The sequence below is a fragment of the Ranitomeya variabilis genome, chromosome 3, assembly GCF_051348905.1.
Source record: "Ranitomeya variabilis isolate aRanVar5 chromosome 3, aRanVar5.hap1, whole genome shotgun sequence".
Lineage (NCBI taxonomy): Eukaryota > Metazoa > Chordata > Amphibia > Anura > Dendrobatidae > Ranitomeya > Ranitomeya variabilis.
Window position 1 is genome coordinate 69,073,961 of NC_135234.1, and position 15,705 is coordinate 69,089,665.

At 45.2% G+C, this 15,705-nt stretch overlaps 1 protein-coding gene across 2 annotated transcripts in view; it reads left to right on the plus strand.

Moving 5' to 3' along the window:
* The window catches only part of EPHA6 (EPH receptor A6), a 1,167,010-nt gene that overhangs the window by 1,036,858 nt on the left and 114,447 nt on the right, over window positions 1-15,705 (plus strand). The gene's annotated exons all lie outside the window — the stretch shown is intronic.

The following is a 15,705-nucleotide window of genomic DNA, read 5'->3' on the forward strand; positions in this document are numbered from 1 at the left end:
TAAGATGGACACTATCTACTGTATATGATAGGGGGTATCTTACTGATTGTTAAAGGTCCAACTCCTGGAGTCCTCAGCGATCTCAACAATGGGGATCTGAATCTTGGAAACCTGGATCTCTCCTATCTGTATTAGAGCAGAGATGCACAGGCTCAACTCTATCCAGTGTCTATGGGAGAATGAATGACGAAATCTGTCATGAATCCCCAATGGCTAGGGATAGCACAGGACAAGCAACGTATAACAAAATATCGGACGAGCTCTAGGGTGATGGAACCTGGGCTGACCGCTGCCCTACGCCTGACAAACGCAACTAGAGATAGCCAGGGAGCGTGCCTACGTTGGTTCTAGACGCCACGCACCAGCCTAAGAGCTAACTAGTACTGCAGAGAAAACAAGACCTCACTTGCCTCCAGAGGAATTAACCCCAAAGGTATAGTTGCCCCCACATGTATTGACGGTGAAATGAGAGGAAGGCACACACATAGAGATGATGTATATAGCTTTAGCAAATAGAGGCCCGCTGAAAACTAGAAAGCAGAATGATACAAAAGGGGACTGAGCGGTCAGCAAAAAACCCTAATCAAAAAAAACCATCCTGAGATTACAAGAACCCATGTGCCAACTCATGGCACATGGGGAGAACCTCAGTCCACTAGAGCAACCAGCTAGCATAGAGACATTCTAAGCAAGCTGGACAAAAAACCAAACAACTGAAAATCAGCACTTAGCTTATCCTGAAAGATCTGGGAGCAGGTAGGCAGGAACCAAACAGAGCACATCTGAACACATTGATAGCCGGCAAGGGAAATGACAGAAAGGCCAGGTAAAATAGGAAACACCCAGCCTCTGATGGACAGGTGGAAACCAAAGGCCGCAACCCACCAAAGTCACCCAGTACCAGCAGTAACCACCAGAGGGAGCCCACCAACAGAATCCACAACAGTACCCCCCCCTTGAGGAGGGGTCACCGAACCCTCACGAGAACCCCCAGGGCGATCAGGGTGAGCTCTATGGAAGGCGCGGACCAAATCAGTCGCGTGAACATCGGAGGCGACCACCCAGGAATTATCCTCCTGACCATAACCCTTCCACTTAACCAAATACTGGAGTTTGCGTCTGGAAACACGAGAATCCAAGATCTTTTCAACAACATACTCCAATTCTCCCTCCACCAGCACCGGAGCAGGAGGCTCGACCGAAGGAACAACGGGCACCTCATACCTCCGCAACAACGACCGATGGAACACATTATGAATAGCAAACGATGCTGGGAGATCCAAACGAAAAGATACAGGGTTAAGAATCTCCGAGATCCTATAAGGACCGATGAACTGAGGCTTGAACTTAGGAGAGGAGACCTTCATAGGGACAAAACGAGAAGATAACCACACCAAGTCCCCAACAAGAAGTCGGGGACCCACGCGGCGACGGCGATTAGCAAACTGCTGAGTCTTCTCCTGAGATAACTTCAAATTGTCCACCACCTGATTCCAAATCTGATGTAGCCTGTCCACCACCACGTCTACTCCAGGACAATCCGAAGATTCCCCCTGACCAGAGGAAAAACGAGGATGAAACCCCGAATTACAAAAAAAAGGAGAGACCAACGTGGCAGAACTAGCCCGATTATTAAGAGCAAATTCGGCCAGTGGCAAAAAAGCAACCCAGTCATCCTGATCAGCAGAAACAAAACACCTCAAATAAGTTTCCAAGGTCTGATTAGTTCGCTCCGTCTGGCCATTCGTCTGAGGATGGAATGCAGACGAGAAAGACAAATCAATGCCCATCTTGGCACAAAACGTCCGCCAAAATCTAGACACAAACTGGGATCCCCTGTCAGAAACGATATTCTCCGGAATCCCATGCAAACGAACCACGTTCTGAAAAAACAAAGGAACCAACTCAGAGGAGGAGGGTAACTTAGGCAAGGGCACCAAATGAACCATCTTAGAAAAGCGGTCACACACCACCCAGATAACGGACATTTTCTGTGAAACCGGGAGATCAGAAATAAAATCCATGGAAATGTGCGTCCAAGGCCTCTTCGGGATGGGCAAAGATAACAACAACCCACTAGCCCGTGAACAGCAAGGCTTAGCTCGAGCACACACTTCACAAGACTGCACAAAGGTACGCACATCCCTAGACAAGGAAGGCCACCAAAAAGACCTGGCCACCAAATCTCTTGTACCAAATATTCCAGGATGACCAGCCAACACAGAAGAATGGACCTCGGAGATGACTCTACTGGTCCAATCATCCGGAACAAACAGTCTTTCTGGTGGACATCGATCCGGTTTATCCACCTGAAACTCCTGCAATGCGCGTCGCAAGTCTGGGGATACGGCGGACAATATTACCCCATCCCTAAGGATACCAGCAGGCCCAGTGTCTCCAGGAGAATCAGGCACAAAACTCCTGGAAAGAGCATCTGCCTTCACATTCTTTGAACCTGGCAGGTATGAAACCACGAAATTGAAACGAGAAAAAAATAATGACCAACGAGCCTGTCTAGGATTCAAACGCCTGGCAGACTCAAGGTAAATAAGATTCTTGTGATCAGTCAAGACCACCACACGATGTTTAGCACCCTCAAGCCAATGACGCCACTCCTCAAATGCCCACTTCATGGCCAAAAGCTCCCGATTACCCACATCATAATTGCGCTCGGCGGGCGAGAATTTTCTAGAAAAGAAAGCACATGGCTTCGTCACCGAGCATTAGAACTTCTCTGTGACAAAACCGCCCCCGCTCCAATCTCGGAAGCATCAACCTCCACCTGAAAAGGAAGTGACACATCTGGTTGACACAACACAGGAGCAGAAGAAAACCGGCGCTTAAGTTCCCGAAAGGCCTCCACGGCCGCAGGAGACCAATCAGCAACATCAGCACCCTTTTTAGTCAAATCAGTCAAAGGTTTAACAATACTGGAAAAATTAGCAATGAACCGACGATAAAAATTAGCAAACCCCAAGAACTTCTGAAGGCTCTTAACAGATGTAGGTTGTGTCCAGTCACAAATAGCCTGAACCTTAACGGGATCCATCTCAATAGTAGAAGGAGAAAAAATGTACCCCAAAAAAGAAATCTTCTGGACTCCGAAGAGACACTTTGAGCCCTTCACAAACAGAGAATTGGCCCGCAAAACCTGAAACACCTTCCTGACCTGTAGAACATGAGACTCCCAGTCATCAGAAAACACCAAAATATCATCCAAATACACAATCATAAACTTATCCAGATATTCACGGAAAATATTGTGCATAAAGGACTGAAAGACTGACGGAGCATTGGAGAGTCCAAAAGGCATTACCAAATACTCAAAATGGCCCTCAGGCGTATTAAATGCGGTTTTCCACTCATCACCCTGTTTTATCCGCACCAGATTATACGCACCACGAAGATCTATTTTAGTGAACCACCTAGCCCCCTTAATGCGAGCAAACAAATCAGTAAATAATGGCAATGGATACTGGTATTTGACTGTAATCTTATTCAGAAGGCGATAATCTATACAAGGCCTCAGGGAACCATCTTTTTTTGCCACGAAAAAAAAACCTGCTCCCAGAGGGGACAAAGATGGATGAATATGTCCCTTTTCCAAGGACTCCTTAATATAATTCCGCATAGCAGTATGCTCTGGCAGTGACAGATTAAATAAACGACCCTTAGGGAACTTACTGCCAGGAATCAATTCTATAGCACAGTCACACTCTCTATGAGGAGGGAGCGAATTGAGCTTAGGCTCCTCAAAAACATCCTTATAATCTGACAAAAACGCAGGGATCTCCGAAGGAGTCGATGAAGCGATAGAAATCGGAGGTGCATGATCATGAACCCCCTGACATCCCCAGCTTAGCACAGACATTGTTTTCCAGTCCAGGACAGGATTATGAGTTTGTAACCATGGCAGACCAAGCACTAGTACATCATGTAAATTATACAGTACAAGGAAGCGAATCACCTCCTGATGAACGGGAGTCATGCGCATGGTCACTTGTGTCCAATACTGCGGTTTATTCATAGCCAATGGTGTAGAATCAATTCCCTTCAGAGGAATAGGAACTTCCAGAGGCTCTAGACTAAAACCGCAGCGTTTAGCAAATGACCAATCCATAAGACTCAGGGCAGCGCCCGAATCCACATAGGCATCGACGGAAATGGAAGACAGTGAAAAAATCAGAGTCACAGACAAAATGAACTTAGACTGCAGAGTATCAATGGCAAAAGATTTATCAACCCTTTTTGTGCGTTTAGAGCATGCTGATATAACATGAGCTGAATCACCACAATAAAAACACAAACCATTTTTCCGCCTATAATTTTGCCGTTCACTTCTGGACTGAATTCTATCACATTGCATAGTCTCAGGTGCCTGTTCAGAAGACACCGCCAACTGGTGCACGGGTTTGCGCTCCCGTAAACGCCGATCAATCTGAATGGCCATAGCCATAGACTCATTCAGACCTGTAGGCGCAGGGAACCCCACCATAATATCCTTAATGGCCTCAGAAAGACCATTTCTGAAGTTTGCAGCCAGGGCGCACTCATTCCACTGAGTAAGCACCGACCATTAACGAAATTTCTGACAATATATTTCCGCTTCATCATGCCCCTGAGAGAGGGCTAATAAAGCCTTTTCAGCCTGAATCTCTAGGTTAGGTTCCTCATAGAGCAATCCCAATGCCAGAAAAAACGCATCCACACTGAGCAACGCAGGATCCCCTGGTGCCAATGCAAATGCCCAATTCTGAGGGTCGCCCCGTAGGAACGATATAACAATCTTGACCTGTTGAGCAGGGTCTCCAGAGGAGCGAGATTTCAAAGAGAGAAACAATTTACAATTGTTCCTGAAATTCAGGAAGGTAGATCTATCTCCAGAAAAAAACTCTGGAATAGGAATTCTAGGTTCAGACATGGAAGTGTGAACAACGAAATCCTGTATGTTTTGAACCTTTGCCGCGAGATTACTCAGGCTGGAAGCCAAACTCTGGACATCCATGATAAACAGCTAAGATCAGAGCCATTCAAGGGTTAAGAGGAGGTAAGAAGCAGCTAGACAGCAATTAAGGGCTAGGCAGCAAAACTCTGAAGGGAAAAAAAAAAAAAAAAAAAAAATTTCCTTGAACACTTCTTTTCCTCCTGCTTCAGCCCAAACAATTAACACTTTGTTGGCCGGCTATACTGTCATGAATCCCCAATGGCTAGGGATAGCACAGGACAAGCAACGTATAACAAAATATCGGACGAGCTCTAGGGTGATGGAACCTGGGCTGACCGCTGCCCTACGCCTGACAAACGCAACTAGAGATAGCCAGGGAGCGTGCCTACGTTGGTTCTAGACGCCACGCACCAGCCTAAGAGCTAACTAGTACTGCAGAGAAAACAAGACCTCACTTGCCTCCAGAGGAATTAACCCCAAAGGTATAGTTGCCCCCCACATGTATTGACGGTGAAATGAGAGGAAGGCACACACATAGAGATGATGTATATAGCTTTAGCAAATAGAGGCCCGCTGAAAACTAGAAAGCAGAATGATACAAAAGGGGACTGAGCGGTCAGCAAAAAACCCTAATCAAAAAAAACCATCCTGAGATTACAAGAACCCATGTGCCAACTCATGGCACATGGGGAGAACCTCAGTCCACTAGAGCAACCAGCTAGCATAGAGACATTCTAAGCAAGCTGGACAAAAAACCAAACAACTGAAAATCAGCACTTAGCTTATCCTGAAAGATCTGGGAGCAGGTAGGCAGGAACCAAACAGAGCACATCTGAACACATTGATAGCCAGCAAGGGAAATGACAGAAAGGCCAGGTAAAATAGGAAACACCCAGCCTCTGATGGACAGGTGGAAACCAAAGGCCGCAACCCACCAAAGTCACCCAGTACCAGCAGTAACCACCAGAGGGAGCCCACCAACAGAATCCACAACAGAAATCCAGAAAACTTAGTACGGCACTCAACTATTTCCAGCAGCCCTATAGACAGTGAATAGAGAGGACATTAAGCATGTGACACAGTCTGACTTCTGGCACCAAGTTTAATAAATATTTCTTTCCTGATTCCATTGTAAGAATGTTGGATTTAGCACCTAAGAATGAAAAAGACTGCATGCCATAAGAGCTATTAAAGGTGTGGGGCAAAGGGTTTGTCTGAGGTCTGAAAGCACTTTGGGTTATGTATTCTTGGGTATGATATAGGATTAGGAGGTATTTTAGGATCAGACCTAGGGTCAGTACTTATTTTGATGACTGGTCTCTAAATTTATACTAAGGGTTTAGTCTGGGGTCGCTAATTATTTTGGGAGTCTGTAATCATTTTGGGTTGTGATGAAATGGGCACAAGCATGACTAGTGATTGAGGCCTTAGCTTGATGGTGTTTTAAAGGTACAGCACAAACCAATATAAATCAGTGTGGCACATGTTAATACCACTGATAATCTTATCATTTATCATTATTTAAAGGAACTGCATAAAAATAGACAAATATGTGTATAAGTAGTCATAGCCTTTTGTTACGACTGTGTTGTCGGGTGTCCCGTGACAAGGGCTTCCTTCCCTGTCCCTAATTCTAGGGGCGCCCTTTTTCGCCCTGTTCCCCGGATTACTTCTGATGGTGAAGATGCCGGGACCTTGCCTTAACTCCTGAATCTGCCCTCAGTCTGTACCCTTCCCCCACCCAGGGAAGAGGGGAGTAGTAGTGTATCGTAATACACCAACCAGTCTAACAAGGTAATATGAACAGGGATACCGAAAAATACCAAACATACAAATATACTCACACAGATAACAGAGGAATGCACCGAGGATCCACCAAACGCCTTCTCCAATAATAACCAACAACAACCTCCAGCCATGCAGCATAAGCTAACTCTGAGAATGAGTGCTAGCCAGGACCTATATTATATAGGAGTTTGGAGAGGCTAACAGTGCACAGCTGAGACCCTCAGTTCCAGGAGCTCTCAACTGAGCAGATTAACCCCTGCACTGCTAAGAGAAATTTACACCAATTAATATGAAAGTGAAGTGCTTCTAAACAGTACAGAAAAAGGAGAAATCAGACGCTGTGGTCTTCTGGCTCCTCTCTGTTGAGGTAAACCTGTGACAGCCTTGTTACAGTCCCGGAGCAAGTGGGTTTCCAAAAGCTATATAAGAAGTCAGTAATGGTGAAGATCTAGATAGAAAGTTAAGGATTCTCCAGCTATGCCTTTCCATTGGTTTCTGCTCAGCATGTCAGACACTTATCTATATTTTACACTTTTTTTCCATAAACCCTATTGTCCTTGACTCAGGCTGTACGTTACACAAAATGAAGTTTACAGTAGTGACATCACACCATCTGAGGCCATATCATGCCTACCGAGTCCACACCAGGGTTTGTGCTTGTACGCCACCAGATATCATTGATGGCTTCTTGCTGTTAATTATGTTAATAGCACTGTTGTGGCACGCTGCCATGTACACAAGATCCTGCACTGTTTAAACAACCCCATAAATTCACTCATTCAGCTGTTTTTTCATTTCCCTATTTAATTAATGCCACTGATTTATTCATTAGACAGATCACCCAGGCACTGTTGCTCCTTCACTCCCTCATTTCTGGCCGTCTGTACAATCATCTTATTAGAAAACAAGAAGTCAACTGAGTTGGGAAAATCATCCACAGCTTTGTATACTAGATCCAAATGATGGGGTTTCAAAATAATATTGTTAAGAGATACAAATGGTGGATTATTACAATAATATTAGCCTACTGATATAGAAAAAATAATTTACCATATTAGTATCTTCCACTGGGGGTTCCGTCTGAATCATGTATTTCAGAGATTTACATGGAATACACTGGTGTAAGCACACAGCGTTCAGCTCAGAATAAATGTGTGCCGAGCTTTACTTTCTATTCTAATTTTTGGGATGCAGAATTAGCAAGAAAACAGTAATTTAGGAATTGTTTTTTGGTTGATTTTTTAAGCTGTTTACCGTGTGATAAAAGTAATAAGACATTTTTATTCTTTGGGGGGTTTTTTTCTGTTTTAATGCTTTTACCCAGTAAAAATTCTATATAAAAAAAGTTTTTGCATGGCCTTATTCTGACAGCTGTAGCTCTTTTACTTTTCCGCTGATGAAGCAGCATGAGGGCTTCTTTTTTTGCGAAAAAGATGCAGTTTTCAGTTATACCATTCCTATTTACATACGACGTTTTGATTGCGCTTTGATTGAGTTTTATTCTTCGTTAACTAAGAACTCTTTTTTTTACTTTTATACTTACTGCCTCTATGAGAATTTTACTCTTATTACACTGATTACCAGTGGTGTAACTAGAGACCGATGGGCACCGGAGTAATATTAGCACCTGCCCCCCACCCCCACTGCATGTTGGGCTCCTTTCTGGTATTCTGGTATATATATCCCCCATCCTGGTATATATGCAGTACAGACCAAAAGTTTGGACACACCTTCTCATTTAAAGATTTTTCTGTATTTTCATGACTATGAAAATTCTAAATTCACACTGAAGGCATCAAAACTATGAATTAACACATGTGAAATTAAATACATAAAGGGGTTGTCCACTACTTTCAATTATCCCCCCAATGTATCCCCCCGGGGCCCCTAATGAATTGTGTAAATACCTTGCGTTGCCTTTTTCCCCTGTGAGCGGCGCTATGCTGGTGGCTGAGTCCAGGTCACGTGACCCCCAGGCTGCAGCCACCGCTAATTTCTGCCGACGTCACGTCAATTTCCAGACTCTGGAAATTGACGTGACGTCAGTAACAGGCGTGTCCCAGCCGCACAGTCAGCATTCACTCAAGAGTGACTGGGCTGTGGGCGGGACTGTGCTGTGCTGGGGGCGGGCGGGGCTTTGCTGGGGGCGGGCGGGGCTGTGCACTGCAGGTGTCTGGTGCTGGGATCTGCTTGCTGAGATGTGCTGCGGCGGCGGCTGATCCCGTGGCTGCGGCTGATCCCGTGGCTGCGGCCGGTGCCGCGGCGGCGGCCGGTCCCGCGGCGGCTGGTGCGTCGGCGGCCGGTGCCCTGGCGGCGGCCGCTGGTGCGTCGACGGCCGGCCCCGCCGCGGTGGCCGGTGCCGCGGCGGCCGGTGCCATGGCAGCGGCTGCGGCCGGTGCTGACGGTGGCTGTGCGGTGGTGGTGGCGGCGGCATTGTCTCTGTGTGCAGGCATGTCCGATGGGACTACAAGTCCCATCGGGCTCTGCCTGCTACAATGACAGTGAGTGACACATTAGCCAATGATGGGACAGTAGTAGTCCCATCATCCGGCTAATGTGTTGAATGTAAAAAAAAAAAAAAAAGAAAAAAAAAACACATATACAGTACATACATAGAACACATACAGGACATGCGCCATGCAACGACATGCGCCATGTGACGACATGCTGCATGCGACGACATGCGCCATGCGACGACATGCGCCATGCGACGACATGCTGCATGCGACGACATGCGCCATGTGACGACATGCGCCATGTGACGACATGCGCCATGCGACGACATGCGACGACATGCGCCATGTGACGACATGCTGCATGCGACGACATGCGCCATGCGACGACATGCGCCATGCGACGACATGCTGCATGCGACGACATGCGCCATGTGACGACATGCTGCATGCGACGACATGCGCCATGCGACGACATGCGCATACAGTACATACATACAGTACATACATACAGACATACAGTACATACATACATACATACATTACATACAGTACATACATATAGACATACAGTACATAAAACAGAGTACATACTCACCATCACTTGTCACTTTGATCCCCGAAGCCATTGTCATCTGTAAAAAATATTAAAATAATAAACAAACACTATACTCCCTGATCCGCAGAAATCCAATTAAAACGAGTTTCCCACGACGATCTCCCGTGGAGAGCAGGAGCATCAGCTGACGCAACCACTCACCAGGGGCACCAGGAACACAATGAGGGGAGGAAGGTATCCTTCCACAATGTATTCCCCACAATGTATTCCTACGCCCCTGTGAGAAAATAGTCCCTAGTCTCACTTTATGGCATGCTGTATGAGAAAGTTCCCACGCAGCTTTTTGCCATAAAGTGAGACCAGTGAACTTTAGTAACCTCAGTGATACACTGCAGGAGCCATTGCCTCCTGTCAGTGTGTCACTGAGGGTCCTATAGAGTGGTGACATCAACCCTAACTCTAACCGTAAACGTGACAGAAATACGTGGCACTTTAATACGTGACACTGAAATACGTGGCACTTACATACGTGGCACTTAAATCCGTGGCACTGAAATACGTGGCACTGAAATATGTGGCACTGAAATACGTGGCACTTACATAGGTGGCACTTAAATCCGTGGCACTGAAATACGTGGCACGTGGCAATGAAATATGTGGCACTTAAATCCGTGGCACTGAAATACGTGTCATGTGGTACTTACATACGTGGCACTTACATACGTGGCACTTACATACGTGGCACTTATATACGTGGCACGTGGCACTTACATAAGTGGCACTTATATACGTGGCACTTATATACGTGGCACTGAAATACGTGGCACTGAAATATCGTGGCACTATGACTGTCAGAAAATGTTGATTAAACGGTTAGGGATGAGGTTAGGGGTAGGGGTAGGGTTAGGGTTTGGATCCCTTTATCACCCTGATGGTGGTGGGTGGTGTTTCAGTGTTTTTTTCTGTTTTTTTCTATAAAAACGCATGCGTTTACATAGACAGCAATGCATTTTTTTGCCGCAAATAAACGCATGCGTTTTTTTGCGGCAAAAAAACGCCGCAAAAAATTACTACAGGTTGCATTTCTGCAAATGAACGCGCGCATACAAAAACGCATGCGTTGCCGAAAACGCGTCAAAACGCATGCGAAAAAACACATGCGTATTTAATGTTAAGTATAGGAAAAAAACGCATGCGTTTTTTAGCGCTAAAACGCAGCGTCCAAAAACGCAAGTGTGAAACCAGCCTCAGTGCTGGGGTGGCTGCGGACTGGTATTTGTAGCAGGGGGGGGGACCAATATCCATGGCCCCTCTCTAGGCTATGAATATCAGCCCGCAGCTGTCTGCATAGCCTTTCTGGCTATAAAATATAGGGGGACCCCACGTCATTTTTTTTGGGGGGGTCCCCCTATTTTAATAGCCAGTAAAGGCTACGCAGACAGCTGCGGGCTGATATTCATAGCAGGCTAAAAATATTGGCCCCCGGCCGTCGGCTTTCCCCCTCTTGCGCAGAAAATTGCGCGGGAGCCCACGCCGTTTTTTTCAGTTTTTTATTAAATTAAACGCTCATTAAGGCCTGTTTCACACTTGCGTCGGCACGGGTCCATCGCTATGCGTTGGGCCGACGTACCGATGCACGTTGTGAAATTTGTGCACGTCGTGGGCAGCGGATGCAGTTTTTCAACGCATCCCCTGCCCATTCTGAAGTCTGGGGAGGAGGGGGCGGAGTTTTGGCCACGCATGCGCGGTAGAAAATGGCAGACGCGACGGACGTGCCAACGGTCCGCCAAAACACGACGCATCCGTTGCACGATGGACGCGACGTGTGGCCATCCGTCACGATCCTTCACTAATACACGTCTATGGGTAAAAAACGCATCCTGCGAGCACATTTGCAGGATCCGTTTTTTTCCCAAAAAGATGGATTGTGGAAAACGCAAGTGTGAAAGTAGCCTTATAGAAACATCGGCCTTTCTATTATATATCTATGGATATATCTATCTATAGATATATTTATCTATAGATACATAGATGTATCTATCCATATATTTAGGTGCTTTCACACATCAAGTTTTTGCCGTGAGGCACAATCTGGCGAGTTTTGAAAAAAACGGATCCATTTTTTTCTGTCGGATCCATTTTTTTCTCATAGAGTTTCATCCGTTTTTTGCCGGATCCGCCAAAAAAGCTGTTTCCGCCGGATGGAAAACACATACAGAGGAACGTTTTTTCTGTCTGGTGAAAAAACGCACAGCGACGGATCCGGCAAAAAAACGTATGAAACTGAGCTGTGAAATGATGAATCCGGCCTTGGAATCCATTTTTTCATGCATGTTTCCATTCAAATCATGCACATTTTCTGTTTATTTACTTATTTCCAAAAACGGCATTAAAACCGCGCATAAACCGCACCAAAAAAAGCATCAAAACTGCACCAAAAACTGCATCAAAACTGCACCAAAAACTGCATCAAAACCTGGTGCAGTTTTGGTGCGGTTTTGATACAGTTTTTGGTGCAGTTTTGATGCAGTTCTTGGTGTGGTTTTGGTGCGGCTTTTTCCGCAGCATGTGCACAACAAGTCTGCGGCTCCCATAGACTTACATTGGTTGTACACTACACTGCGGATTTGATGCAATTCAGTGCGGCAAAAAACGCTGCGGATCTGCAATCAGATCCGCAACGGGTGCACACAGCCTTAGCATTTAGTGAACCTAGCCAAAAAGCCAAGCAAAAAACAAGTGTGGGATTGCACTTTTTTGCCATTTCATTGCACTTTGAATTTTTTTCACATTTTCTGCTACACGACATGGTAAAACCAATGATGTCATTCAAAAGTAGAACTTGTCCCGTAAAAGATCACATGGCCATATTGACGGAAAAATTATGGCTCTGGAAAGAAGGGGAGCGATAAACAAAAACAAAAAAGCTCCAGGGGGTGAAGGGGTTTAGAAACATGGATATGGACATAGCTATGGAAATAGACATAGATATATAGATATATCTGTATGTATCTATCTATCTATCTATCTATCTATCTATCTATCTGTCTGTCTGTCTGTCTGTCTATCCCATATCTATCTATCTATCTATCTATCTATCTATCTATCTATCTGTCCATTTATCTGTGTGTAATGGAGTGTGGGTTGGACAAATGTAAAAGAGGAGGTTGGACAGAAATGACATCACAAATCTTTTTGAAGCTAGAGGAGGGAGAGGAGGGAGGGGTTGGGGTGTGTTTTGGAGTGGGTGTGGTAGGTTCGTGCTTAGTAGCAGTGCAATGCATCATGGAACTTGTAGTATTAGAGCACAGTAACTCAGGAGAAAGGAAGTTGTCGATTAACCCCATGAGAGCTGAATCCAGCACTAAAGATGTGCTGCTACAGCATGATAAAAGGTAATATTGCTAAAATAAACACAGTAGATGTTTTCAGTGGCACATAATAGCAAGATTTATGAAAAAAAAAAAAAGGTTATAGTAGTGGACAACTTCTTTAACAAAAAAAAGTGTGAAACAACTGAAAATATGTCTTGTATTTTAGGTTCTTCAAAGTAGACACCTTTTGCTTTGATGACTGCTTTGCACACTCTTGGCATTCTCTTGATGAGCTTCAAGAGCTAGTTACCGGGAATGGTCTTCCAACAATCTTGAAGGAGTTCCCAGAGATGCTTAGCACTTGTTGGCCCTTTTGCCTTCACTCTGCGGTCCAGCTCACCCCAAACCATCTCGATTGGGTTCAGGTCTGGTGACTGTGGAGGCCAGGTCATCCGGCGTAGCACCCCATCACTCTCCTTCTTGGTCAAATAGCCCTAACACAGCCTGGAGGTGTGTTTGGGGTCATTGTCCTGTTGAAAAATAAATGATGGTCCAACTAAAGCAAACCGGATGGAATAGATGCTGTGGTAGCCATGCTTGTTCAGTATGCCTTCAATTTTGAATAAATCTCCAACAGTGTCACCAGCAAAGCACCCCCACACCATCACACCTTCTCCTCCATGCTTCACGGTGGGACCCAGGCAGGTAGAGTCCATCCGTTCACCTTTTCTGCATCACACTATGACACGGTGGTTGGAACCAAAGATCTCAAATTTGGACTCATCAGACCAAAGCACAGATTTCCACTGGTCTAATGTCCATTCCTTGTGTTCTTTAGCCCAAACAAGTCTCTTCTGCTTGTTGCCTGTCCTTAGCAGTGGTTTCCTAGCAGCTATTTTACCATGAAGGCCTGCTGCACAAAGTCTCCTCTTAACAGTTGTTGTAGAGATGTGTCTGCTGCTAGAACTCTGTGTGGCATTGACCTGGTCTCTAATCTGAGCTGCTGTTAACCTGCGATTTCTGAGGCTGGTGACTCGGATAAACTTATCCTCAGAAGCAGAGGTGACTCTTGGTCTTCCTTTCCTGGGGCGGTCCTCGTGTGAGCCAGTTTGTTTGTAGCGCTTGATGGTTTTTGCCACTGCACTTTGGGACACTTTCAAAGTTTTCCCAATTTTTCGGACTGACTGACCTTCATTTCTTAAAGTAATGATGGCCACTCGTTTTTCTTTACTTAGCTGCTTTTTTCTTGCCGTAATACAAATTCTAACAGTCTATTCAGTAGGACTATCAGCTGTGTATCCACCAGACTTCTGCTCACCACAACTGATGGTCCCAACCCCATTTATAAGGCAAGAAATCCCACTTAATAAACCTGACAGGGCACACCTGTGAAGTGAAAACCATTTCCGGTGACAACCTCTTGAAGCTCATCAAGAGAATGCTAAGAGTGTGCAAAGCAGTCATCAAAGCAAAAGGTGGCTACTTTGAAGAACCTAGAATATAAGACATAATTTCAGTTGTTTCACACTCTTTTGTTAAGTATATAATTCCACATGTGTTAATTTATAGTTTTGATGCCTTCAGTGTGAATGTACAATTTTCATAGTCATAAAAATACAGAAAAATCTCTGGTCTGTACTGTATATATACATATATATACAGTGGGGCAAAAAAGTATTTAGTCAGTCAGCAATAGTGCAAGTTCCACCACTTAAAAAGATGAGAGGCGTCTGTAATTTACATCATAGGTAGACCTCAACTATGGGAGACAAACTGAGAAAAAAAAATCCAGAAAATCACATTTTCTGTTTGTTTATCATTTTATTTGCATATTATGGTGGAAAATAAGTATTTGGTCAGAAACAAAATTTCATCTCAATAGTTTGTAATATATCCTTTGTTGGCAATGACAGAGGTCAAACGTTTTCTGTAAGTCTTCACAAGGTTGCCACTCACTGTTGTTGGTATGTTGGCCCATTCCTCCATGCAGATCTCCTCTAGAGCAGTGATGTTTTTGGCTTTTCGCTTGGCAACATGGACTTTCAACTCCCTCTAAAGGTTTTCTATAGGGTTGAGATCTGGAGACTGGCTAGGCCACTCCAGGACCTTGAAATGCTTCTTACGAAGCCACTCCTTCGTTGCCCTGGCGGTGTGCTTTGGATCATTGTCATGTTGAAAGACCCAGCCACGTTTCATCTTCAATGCCCTTGCTGATGGAAGGAGGTTTGCACTCAAAATCTCACGATACATGGCCCCATTCATTCTTTCATGTACCCGGATCAGTCGTCCTGGCCCCTTTGCAGAGAAACAGCCCCAAAGCATGATGTTTCCACCACCATGCTTTACAGTAGGTATGGTGTTGGATGGATGCAACTCAGTATTCTTTTTCCTCCAAACACGACAAGTTGTGTTTTTACCAAACAGTTCCAGTTTGGTTTCATCAGACCATAGGACATTCTCCCAAAACTCCTCTGGATCATCCAAATGCTCTCTAGCAAACTTCAGACGGGCCCGGACATGTACTGGCTTAAGCAGTGGGACACGTCTGGCACTGCAGGATCTGAGTCCATGGTGGCGTAGTGTGTTACTTATGGTAGGCCTTGTTACATTGGTCCCAGCTCTCTGCAGTTCATTCACTAGGTCCCC